The sequence below is a fragment of the Palaemon carinicauda genome, chromosome 21, assembly GCF_036898095.1.
Source record: "Palaemon carinicauda isolate YSFRI2023 chromosome 21, ASM3689809v2, whole genome shotgun sequence".
In the NCBI taxonomy this organism is placed as follows: Eukaryota; Metazoa; Arthropoda; class Malacostraca; order Decapoda; family Palaemonidae; genus Palaemon; species Palaemon carinicauda.
The window spans coordinates 45,442,716-45,455,326 of record NC_090745.1 but is presented as its reverse complement, the minus strand read 5'-3'; the positions used below and the strand labels follow the sequence as shown (position 1 = coordinate 45,455,326).

The 12,611-nt window shown below is 38.5% G+C and overlaps 1 long non-coding RNA gene across 1 annotated transcript; it reads right to left on the bottom strand.

Moving 5' to 3' along the window:
* Window positions 1–940: 940 nt before the first annotated feature.
* LOC137614669 (uncharacterized) lies at window positions 941–1,671 on the bottom strand. Its single transcript, XR_011039122.1, has 3 exons — window positions 1,622–1,671; window positions 1,226–1,311; window positions 941–1,069 (listed from the first exon to the last, which is right to left on the bottom strand). It is a non-coding gene; the product is annotated as an uncharacterized lncRNA (long non-coding RNA).
* Between the last annotated feature and the right edge of the window lie 10,940 nt (window positions 1,672–12,611).

Below are 12,611 nucleotides of genomic sequence, written 5' to 3'. Positions count from 1 at the left end.
TACAAATTTAAAGAAACATTATCAATACTGAGATCCGGATGTTGAGGAGCCACCGTCCTTGACCTACTAACAATCATACTTTGAGTTTTGTTAGGATTCAACTTCATACCCCATAACTTGCACCATGCACTAATTTTAGCTAGATCTCTATTAAGGGATTCACCAACCCCAGGTCTACATTCAGGGGATGGAATTGATGCAATAGGTTTACAACACATCGCTTTATCAGACTTGAGACACCTTACCTATAACAGAGTTCAGTGATTGCACATCACAATTTATGAGTCATAGTACTCTTAAAAAGGCTATTAATCTCACTGTTTAAAAACACATAATCTACATATTTTGCATATAAGGATTAGGATCTATATATATATATATATATATATATATATATATATATATATATATATATATATATATATATATATATATATATATATATATAATTATTTATATATACATATATGTATATACATATATATATATATATATATATATATATATATATATATATATATATATATATATATATATATATATATATTCATATATATCTATAAATATATATATATATATATATATATATATATATATATATATATATATATATATATATATATATATATTCATATATATATATATATATATATATATATATATATATATATATATATATATATATATACTCTATATAATTGTATGTATATATATATATATATATATATATATATATATATATATATATATATATATATATATATATATATATATATATATATATTTCAAATAACCCATATATATTGATCTTGAAAAACTTTACAACGTAATTGGAAAATTAATACAAAGCATAATTATCTTATTTTAATGAAACCTTCATAAAATTATGAACTTTGAAAACTTTAATTAAACAACGAAGAAATTTAATTAATAATAAAAATGGTTTCATTTATTGCTGTTCAAATTAAAACCAATGCTGTTGTTGCTGCTGTCGAAGATGATCGCCTTAAATGGAGGTCAAAGCGATGGTCAAGCATCTCCAACTTCCAATTACCATTTTCAAGAACCCCTAGATAAATATGAAATAACAAATATCAATTACACTACAAATGGTAATTTAAACTATCGAAATAACTTAATAAATTACTTAAACACAGGAATGCCATTCAAATATATATATTGTATCAATAACGGATTTCACTTAACATTATCAAATAATAATTACCTAAAGGCAATGGTCCACTTTGCGTATTAAGTATATCACTAGTATACAACGAGCCAAATTGACAGTAAGGCCGAACGAATAACCACCTAAGTAGTAAAAAACTAATGTAAATAAACTACTAATTAACGTAAAAGTGGCAAAAATGAGAGAATACCAAATATGATACAAAATTTTATTTATCTAACCAGCTCAAAGTAACTGAAGAAAAATGAATCTCTCAATTATGAGTGGGAAATTATAATATGGCAATTCCATAAAAATTGAAAATGATATGAATATTAACCAAGGGTATATTTATTTGTGGGGGCTAAAAAGCAAAGCAAGGGACTTTCATTATCAAATGAACTATGAATTATAAATCACAAATTTTAAATGACCTTTAAAATGATGACGTACCTCACAACCCATACTGTCCGTGTATGCTGTTCGTAAATGAAACAAATCACTATTAAGGCTTCCAAGAAGAAGGCAACGTAAGATGCGGATCCATGGTACAAATCACTTATTTTTTCACCATGACGATAAAGAGGCCAGCAAATCCAATGTTGTCACTGGTGAAGATGGCTAAGAACTAACTTTTATTTTCATGAAAAGCCGTCCACTTCTCCTTTCTGTAAGAAATTTATAACGAGCAGCAAGTCTCTTCAACGACCCAAACCATCTTAAGTTTTAACAGGTTATTAAGGAATTGTCATCATTTTATGTAAACAAAAATTATTTAAATACTAAAATTGCAAGTTGAAATAAAAACAATCATTTGCAAACTTACCAAATTACCATATTATAAAAAGAAACAGAAAACAAAAAATAACTGTTATTTTTCAACAATTGATACATTAAAGCCTGAATTTTCTTAATGACCTTGGGATCAGAGCCCCAGGAGAAATTTCTCAAAGGCTATAGTATCTGACCGGCCAGGTTAGGATTTTGACTCTACAACTCAGGCACAAAGAAAGATAAAAGTCAATTACAATTTTTTTTGTACATATACCTATCGAATGCAGGGTTTTTTGTACTTAGAATTGAAATCAACCCATGTTCACCATCGTAGCTAATTGTTAGGTTTGTGACTTGGCATTCGATTAATGATAAATTTTGCACATTTAAACGTGTTTTTCACATTTCATTTAAGCCATATATACTATTACATTAAAGTCTAGATTTTCATAACAACCTCGGTATTAGAGCCCCCGGCGAAATCACTCAATGACTATAATATCTGACCGGCAGGATTTCGAACCCTGGACCATGAAACCTTTATGACATTGACCATAGCCCACAGCCACGAAGAAACATAAAAGTCAATAACAATTCTTCCATACATATACCTGTCGAATTCAGGTTTTTTGTACTTAGAATTAGAATCAACCCTGCTTCACCATCGTAGCTAATTGGTAGGTTTGTGACTTGGAATTCGATTAATGATAATTTTTGCACATTTAAACATGTTTTTCATATTTCAAATAAGCCACATATATTAATACATTAAAGTCTAGATTCTGTTAATGACCTCAGGATCAGAGCCCCAGGCAAAATCACTCAAAGTCTATAGTATCTGAACAGCCGGGTTTCGAACCCTGGTCCAGGATATCTGTGTGACATTGACCATACCACTCCGCTACGAAGAAAGATAAAGGCCAATGACAATTCTTCTGAACATATGTCCTAATTCATGTATGCAGAGATGTTATGTACGACAAGGAAAATGATCTCAATATTCATGAGTATTCCACAAAAATCTATGGCTCAGCAAATTATTGCAATAGTTGCATTTTGGTAGCGAAGGGAGTTTTAGTTGCCGGTGGGCGCTCGAGTTGACAAGTCCCTCACCTGAGACGGTAGTTGTGTACAGTGTACTTACGAACAAACCTTTTGTAATAGATGAAGAAAACCCATATTTTGACGTCTCATTATCCGTCAACATGAGTCATATTGGTGTCAGGTGTAAAAACTACTTCTGTTTGTCTATGGTGTGAGTGAAATTGTTCTTTGAGCCGGTAAAATAGAAGTTCAAGATGCCTAGATACACAAGGACTAACATAGTGTAGCAGACGCTGCTGCTGCAGGAGATGAGAACGAAGGAACAGTGTGATGTAGCGTTGCCGATGAAGATTATAGACAGGAAATTAGAAGACTTGAATTGGAAAGTAAGTTCGATAACTTACAACAGTTAATGAACAGACTGTTGGTGGAACGAGAACAGGAGAGGTGCGCAACCAGAGCATATGCGACATACATGGACGAAGTTCACACGCACAAGAGTGAAAGTACACATGCACAGCCGAATGAAGATACGCAAATCGTAGTTCGGAAGTTGCCAGTACTCCAGGCAAGTGTTAGGCCTTTTGATGATCAGCGACCTAACGAAGGGCTTCAATTGATTGAAGTGTTTTTGAGAAGCTTTGAAGTAGTTATATATGGGTGGTCGGAAAGAGAAAAAGCTATTCAAATAATTAGATTGCTGAAAGGTGCTCTGGCAATGGAGGTAATGTGTTGGCCGCAAGACAGTTTTAGAAGTTATACTGAAATGAAACAACGTTTAATTGAAAAGTATGCCTTGCCTGGTGCGAGAAGGGGAGACCTAAAAGAAAATTATAAACCCAAAATACGGGAAGGTGAATTCGTTCTTAGTTTTGCAACTCGCATTTTTCGGGATTTCGATTAGTTTGCTACCCGGAGTGCCAATCTCCCAGAAGGTGATAAAAAGGTAATTGCCCATAAACATATTCACAGAATAGTAAACCCGTATTTTTGAGGTTATTTGTTCGATGACAATCGCTCGTAAGCAGACGTAGTGAGTGCGATACAAAACATTTTAGACAGTTTTCCAGAAGATAAAAGGTCTGGGAATAATAGGGCTGATTCTGAGAAAGTGGCAGCCATGAGAGGAAGTCGACCCCCGAAGAGTGGTAATGGGGAATGCAGTCCGCAGATTAGCAGATCTTCAAATGTTGGCATTGTTGGGGAGAGGGCCACCGACGAGTGGAATGCCCCACCCAAGAATCCCCCTGCTGTTACACTTGTCAGGCCTTTGATCATCTATCTCAAGAGTACTCAGCAAAAAATTCCCAGGCCGGGTGGGCGGGCTCTGGCACACGCACACCTCTCCCCGCCCAACATCCGCGGAAACAGAGGAAGGAAGGGACGAGGCAATTCGATCCCCCCCCCACCCCCGCATGACATGACAAGCAATAGCCGAGGATCCAGTGACGACAGGCGTGACAGAGAAGGCACTGGGACCTCCATTGGTACCCCGACCTCACCCCCAAAAGCACTAGGGGGCAGCAGCATTGCAGCTGAGGTCATTGGCCCATGCCCCATATCTCGTAATGGTTGTCTAGGAATATTAGCAGTTAGGATCGACCTGCGAGATAAATACATTCGAGCGCTGATTGACAGAGGAACCAGTGTTTCATTGATTGAAAAAAGATTCTCATCAAATCCACTACAGCCAGCGGCATCCATTGTTCTTGACACGCCAGGAGGAAATAAACTACACATAAACCATACAACAATCGTCAAATTCAAGGTGGAATCCGTGAAGTTTATACATGATTTTTTGTCTTGCCCACCTTGGGAATTCCAGGAATCGAGGCTATCTTAGGAATAGATTTTATCTCTAATAATCAGATTTGCATTTTTTGGGGGAAAGATACAATAACAGTAAAAGCAGGAGAGTATATTTGGCCGATAGAAAGTTATGAGACAGTAGTGCGTGTGTTAGCTTGGAGAGACATTTAAGTAGGGTAACAGCTGTATCTAAGAGAGGACAAGTGTTGTATCCCCAGACCCTTACGAGCATATCTGTGACCCCGTGTCGCCCTCTTGCGGAGGGAACCAATGTAGTTGATATTAGAGGGCTTGACAGAAATTAAAGAGAACAGAGCTGATATAACGATAGTTAATTTGTCAAATAAAAGAGTTGTTTTAGGAAGTGATTCAGTGTGAAAATTAGAGTTATGTGAAATTGATTATAATGGGATGTTGGGAGCCACAACTCCAGCCTGCACAGACGAACGCACTCAGAATTTGATTATGTAAGCGCAAAAATTATGTCTGTCAGAATATCAGCCTGTAGTTAGTGACATTATCAATAATTATTCTGATGTAATTGCAATTGGAGATGAGCCACCCGGGAGGATTGATCAATTTCCCTTTAGCATTGAAACTGGGCAGGCGGAGCCGATCAGCTCAAGGCCTTAGAAGGTACACATTCATTTTCAGAGAGAGATAGATAGGGAAATTAATAAATTAAAGGAACAAGGGATAATCTGGAAGAGCGAATCCCCCTAGGCTTCTCCAATTGTAGCTGTTAGGAAAAATGATGGCTCAGTAAGATTGTGTTGATTATAGGAAATTGAATGCAGACACTTAGGATAATGCCTTTCCATTGCCCTCGATCGAAGAATTACTTGTGAAAGTACAGGATAGTGAATATTTTACAACTGTTGACTTAAAATTTGGATACTATCAAATACCCATTCAGGAAGATAGTAAAGGTAAAACGACATTTATAGTAACGATCAATTATTTCAGTTTAATTTTCTTCCTATTGGTGTTAAAAAAGCTCCAAGTCATTTTTCTAGAGTAATGATGGCGGTTTTATCGCCCTTAATTGGCCATAGTGTTTTTGTTTATTTAGATGATATCATAACTACAGGAAAAATTGCCGAAGAACATAATAATAATATTCGTAAAGTTTTAGAAGCATTGCGACCTAATGGTATGAAAATAAATTTGTCAAAGTGCAAATTTTTCTGTAAACAGGTCGAATTTTTAGGTCACATAATAACCCCAGAAGGTATCAAACCCTGCCCCAGTAAAGTAGCGGCTTTTAGAGATTTCCCCAGGCTCTGTAACTCTAAGGAAGTAGCTGGATTCCTAAGACTTGTTGGGTATTACCATAAATTCATAAGAGGTTTTGGAGAGATAGCGAGACCCTTAGATGCATTAAAGAAACAAAAAGTAATAAATTGGGGAGAGGAAGAAGAAAGGGCCTTTAACCATTTGAAAGCTGCCTTAAGTAGCAATGAATTACTTGCATATCCTAGATTTGATCGCCCGTTTTTAGTGACAACAGATGCGTGTAGCGTAGCTATTGGTGGCGTAGTTTCTCAACGAGATGATAAAGGCAGAGAGCGACCCATTTGTTTTGCTTCCCGGTCGTTAAATGGGGCAGAAAAGAATTATATTACATTTGATCGAGAGGCTTTGGCTATTCTTTGGGTTCTAGAGAGGCATCGGTTCTTTTTAGTTAGGTCAGTCGATTGAGTTACAAGGTGATCATCGCCCCTTACATGATTTGTATTATAAAAATTATTTGACCTCTCTACAAGCGAGATGGACTGAGAGATTGTTAGAGTTTAATATAAAGGGTTTTCACCACATAGAGGGTAAAGCTAACAAGGTAGTTGATGCTCCCTCTAGAGGTGCAGTAATAGGAGTAACAACTAGGGCACAAAAGAGGAACGAAGAACGTAACAAAAATATTGAAGACCCCCATCAAAATAGAGAGAATGGAAAGTGGTTTGGGAATTCTCCCGATGAGCCTTCAGAAAATGGGGTGAGAGAGAGAGAGGAGACTTGAGGGAGAGAGAGAGGAGAGAGAGAGAGTAGACTCAGAGAGAGAGAGAGAGAGAGAGAGAGAGAGAGAGAGAGAGAGAGAGAGAGAGATACGAGTGGCAAAAGTGAATATATATGGGTGGCCGAGGACATGACTAGGGTGTCCAGAATGAATGCTCTGATGATGCAGGTTTGATTGACTTGGGAGGTTGGGACATAAAAGAATTCCGAGTGGGACAGAAAATCTATAGAGAATTACATAAAAGATTGTCCTGCTTATAACTGTTTCAAAGAACATAAAAACACTGTACTGGAAGCCAGAAAGTGGCCTGTGTTTACTATTAAATTTTATAGAGTGCATATGGATGTAGTAGGACAATTTTCTACTGCTTTAACACAACATAAGTATATATGTGTATTTGTGGATGCATTTACTCGGTACACTCACACTTACGCAATGTTGGATAAATTGACATATTCATTAGCCCAGGCGCTGTGGTCTTTCATTACTAGGTTTGGTTGCCCAAAAATTTTGATAAGTGATAATGTTCACGGTGGTGAAAATCAGTCACGGACTTGATGAAAATTGAACACTTTTCAGTGACCTCATATAGGACATCAGCAAATGGCTCAGTAGAATCGCATAATAGGGAAGTAGTGCAAATTTTGCGACACTTAGTGGCTGATGACCCCCTTCATTGGCACGCCATGCTTCCAACAGCTGAGTTAGCTTTAAACATTGCGTATAATGCTTTGTCAGGGACACGCCTTTCTTTTTAGTGTATGGACAGGATCCTGTGTTACCATATACGGTACTCATTAATTCACAACAATTGCCAAATTATTCAACTGAGCAATACCGTGTATGTTTATTAAATCTATTGAGGAGAGTAATGAACTCCACTGAAGGGTTTTTGAAAAGAACTAATGAAAATCACAGTTCAAAGTATGATGGTCGGTTCAAAACTGCACTGGTAAAAGTATTTGTGGGCGATCGTGTGTATTTGAAACAATTATAACCTAGGAAACATAAACTAGAGCCAGCGTATTTGGGTCCATGCCGAGTAAAGATGGTTAAGTCTAACACAATTGTGATACAATGCGTTGTTAATGGAGCAGTGTCTGAACATCATCAGGAACACATACATGTGGTACCTGAAGAAGTAGTTTTCAAAAGTGTTCCTCATTACCTCCTTTCCTTTGCTGTTGTTGTTGTTTGAACAGACCTCAGTTCTTCTTTTGACGTGTTTTAAATAAACTTGATGATAACAATATGTTCCTATCTTGATGCTAAATGTATACGCAGAATTGTTGAGTGTGGAAATACGTATAACATTGCTTAGTGTATTTCCTGGTTACTGGGGCCGGGACAGTTCCAGAATGGCAAATGGCTGCGGGATTAAAGTTCTGCCTTGAGGATAGACATGTTAGAGAATGTGTTGATGTGAATATCTTATACTTAATGTTATAAGAGAAGGGAGGGAAGATGAATGATTTTTTCGCGAAAACGGCTAGTGGCCACCGGTTGAAAGTTGCAAGTGCATGTGTTTTAGTGATTTAAATAAATTGTGAAACGGTGGTGGTGAGTTGTGTTGTGAAATTGTGCTGTAAACCCGGACAAGTAAAATCGAGGGATGAAGGAATATCTATTCCTACCGCTGTCCCGCCCATGAAGCCCGTATTGCCCACAACCAGAGGGAGGTTATTGAAGAGGTTGTGTAAAACTGATGTAAGGATTTTTTTTTTCACTTTGGGTATTCTGTGTTTTGGTTGCAGAGGTCTTAAGAAGAAATTAGTCTTGTGTACATTTTTACATGCAATATTTCATTTTTTATTTTTGTGTGTAGAAGATGTGCTATTTGTTTGGGTGATTCCTATATATATATATATATATATATATATATATATATATATATATATATATATATATATATATATATATATATATATATATATATATATATATATATATATATGTGTGTGTGTGTGTGTGTGTGTGTGTGTGTGTGTGTGTGTATCTTATGTTGCATTTCTGTTTAGTACATGCCAAGCCTATTCCGGGTTGGAGTGTCCTCCATATATCATAGACTAGTGAGGGCAAGTGCGCACCTCCTCCCGGAGTGAGGGGCTTAGGGGGGAGTAATGTCCTAATTCATGTATGCAGAGATGTCATGTACGACAAGGTAAATGAACTAAATATTCATGAGTATTCCACAAAAATCTATGTCTCAGCATATTATTGCAATGGTTGCATTTTGGTAGCGAAGGGAGTTTTAGTTGCCGGTGGGCGCTCGAGTTGACAAGTCCCTCACCTGTGAGGGTAGTTGTGTACAGTGTACTTACGGACGAACCTTTTGTAATAAATGAAGAAACCCATATTGAGACGTCTCATTATCTGTCTACATGGGTCGCATATACCTATCGAATTTAGGTACTTTGTACTTTGAATTAAAATCAACCCATCTCCACCATCGTAGCTAATTGGTAGGTTTTTGACTTGGCATTCAATTAATGATAAATTTCGCATATTTAACGTATTTTCGTATTTCAAATAAGCCATATATATTACTACATTAAAGTCTGGAGTCTCTTAACGACTTTGGGATCTGAGCCCCCCGCAAAATAAATCAACGATTATGGAATCTGATCGATCAGGTTTTGAACCCTGGTCCAGGATACCTGTATGACATTGACCATACAACTGAGCCAGGAAGAAACATAAAAGTCGATGCCAATTCTTCAGATACTATAGTCTTTGAGTGATTTCGCCTGGGCTCTGATCCCGAGGTCATTAAGAGAATCAAGACTTTAATGTAGTGATATATATAGCTTATTTGAAATATGAAAACACGTTAAATATGCAAAATTTATCTTTAATCGAATGCCAAGTCACAAACCTACCAATTAGCTAAGATAGTGAACATAGGTTGATATCAATTCAAAATACAAAAAACCTGAATTCAACAGGTATATGTACAGAAGAATTGTCATTGCCTTTTATCTTTTTTCGTGGCTGAGTTGTATGGTCAAAATCATACAGGTGTCCTGGACCAGGGTTCAAAACCCGGCCGGTCAGATACTATAGTCTTTGAGTGATTTCGCTTGGGGCTCTGTTCTAGAGGTTGTTAAGAGAATCCAGACTCTCATGTATTAATATATATGGCTTTTTGGGCTCAGGCCATGTCGTCGTGATGGAAGTTCCTTCATTAGTAGCTTCCTAGGTATATTTGACTACAGTGATATATCCCAGAGAATTTACCAAAGGTATCCAGAATTCTAACTCCTGGAGCGAATATCCCTTAAAATTTTAAAAAGGGATATCGCATAATATCAGAGGACGTATTCTTAACACGTCTTATAGCTATCTACACCCCTAAATAGCGCTTTCGCTTCGAGGGGAAAAGTGGCACGAATAAAGGAGAGTCGTTAAAGAGGCGATGCTCTTACCGTACTGTAAATAGTGCGCCAAATCGCCACCGCGCGGCGCCACCAAGCCATTCTTTCTTTTGTAGCTTCGTTGACCGGTGTTATCCCGTGTTATCTCTCGCTATTTTGGAGTCATTTGTCGCTATGATGTCTTCACCAGCCTCATCAGCTTCTGGAAAGTTAAGTAATATCTTTGAATTGTGTAAATGTAAGTTCTTGCCAGTTTTGCTTTTCGATTGAGATCGTAATTAACGTAACAAGAGCTGTTGCCAGCCGGATGTCGTCATGGACGCGGTCGTTCTTTCTGTACATTTAGTTTGCCAGAACGACCTTTTGCCGGTATTATTTGCTTTAATAACTTTAGCTATTTAGAAATTTTAACTAGGGATTCTTATATTATGTCATTGTTGCCGTGGTTTTGGCTATCTATGATCGAGCCTCACGAGTGCTAGGCTTCCTAGCCTAGGCACCTACACACTTCATGCATGATATAGCCTTACTGGTAAAGTTTTATTGAAGCTCAGGCAACATTTTATACATTTAAGATATTACTGTGTTAAATTTTCCTCTTCCAAGATAGTATACAAGAGAGTTTTAGTGAACGATTCTCAATGCTCCTAGGCTACTAGCCTAGGGGCTTTAGTATACTTTCATACATGTCCCCATTGCTCTTGTATTGTCTTTTAAGGGGAGACTGACACCTCCTATACCTTTTAATTCGATTCCAATCTCCTAGGAGATTTAAGAGCAATCCCCCTTCCCTCTGATTAGCCTAGGCTATCCTCAGTTTGCTTTGCCGTGAACTGAGTTCTGGAAAAGTTTTACTGAGGCATTTCGCTTTCTTTCTCCTAACCACTGAGTCGATTTTGAGTTTAGAACGGGACATCAGAGTAATAAGTCTGTGTTAGGCATCTTACTGTCTTGGTGAAATGATTTCCCATGTCAGGTTAAGCTGCCTTTACAGGAGGCTAGACCTCCCTAGTCCATACGTGGAGGGTTTTGTATGACAATCCCTCCTTCCTTGATCTAGCAGACAGTCCTGTGCTAGTAGATCTTAGACTGAAGAAATGACTTCTTCACTGCCTAAGGTCTCTGGTACGAGATTCTGTTCTCTTGTGAGATTGCGTCCTGTGTGCCGCTCTCTCACTTGACTAACCCAACCTGGGGAAATCATTTCTCCTACCTAAGGTAGGTGGGTGGTGCCTTCGGGCATTACCTTACTTATAGGACATCTACCCCCTCCCCTCTGTCTCTTTCGTGTTGGATGAGCCATCACCCTCCCTGGCCGTCATTCAACATTTGACCCTAAGGATTATTTGTAGAACTGGCCTGAGGTTCCCTGTCTGTCGCCGGCCGAGCCGGCTGCCGGCAGGTACCCTCGTATTCTTTAGAGTGTTCTTCAGTCCTCCCTTGGACTGCCTTCTATAGCCCATGTGGATGGGATATGGTTGGGTGGAAGCCTGGATACAATTCCCCTTTCCACTTGAACCCTCATTCTGGATGTAGGCCGGCAAGGCTGAGCCTTTGCCTTCCTCCATCCTCTCTTTTTATCTGCCTTTCATTTTACTGGGCCATGTCGTTTGTCTGCCGGCCGGCAGTTGCTCTTCCGCCGCTTACCATGGGTGTCGCTGATCGACGACCCAACGACAATAGACATACTGGGACCGGCTGCTGGCTACTGTGTTGCCGGCCGGCAGCCGGCCACCCCTAACCTGGACATTTTCCGCCGGCTGCCGCCGGGTCCTACTTGATGGAAGGATCCTTGGCTGTCTGCCGCCCATTACTTTAAAGACAGTAACTGCCTTCAATAGCCCAGAATAGACCGGCATATGCCGGCTAGCCCGGCATGTACCGGCAGGCCCGGCAGGACTGGCGGCATGCTGCCGACAGTCAGTGCTGTAGCCCAAAAGTTTTTTCCAACCTACAAGGTGCTTCATGGGCAGCCTATTGTGAGACCATCACATATATGAGAGGGATTCTCTCTACTAATTAATGGTTATTGACCATTATTGTTTTTAATCCCCAATATTGAACCTAAAATTCGTTAAGAATTTAGTGTTCAATATCGGAGGAGGTCATAGCAATAGGCTGGACAGGAAACACATGTAGGTGTCTTTCCTATCTCTAGCTTACCATATCGAAGCTAATATTATTAATAATATGTATGCTGAAATCTGAGAATTTCTCTGAATACTTATATGCTTTTCTTTCTTTACAGGAGGAGCATCCCGAGTGCGGGAACAACTTTTGCAGGGTACGTAGTAAGAACTTCTACGGACATGGCATGTGCAGGGCCCATGCTCACTGCGCAGTCACCAAGGGAGCTCTCAAGTACTGGGACCCACAGGTATGTACCATTTGTGAAAAACTGGTGAAAGAGGCTTTTGATGACCAAAAG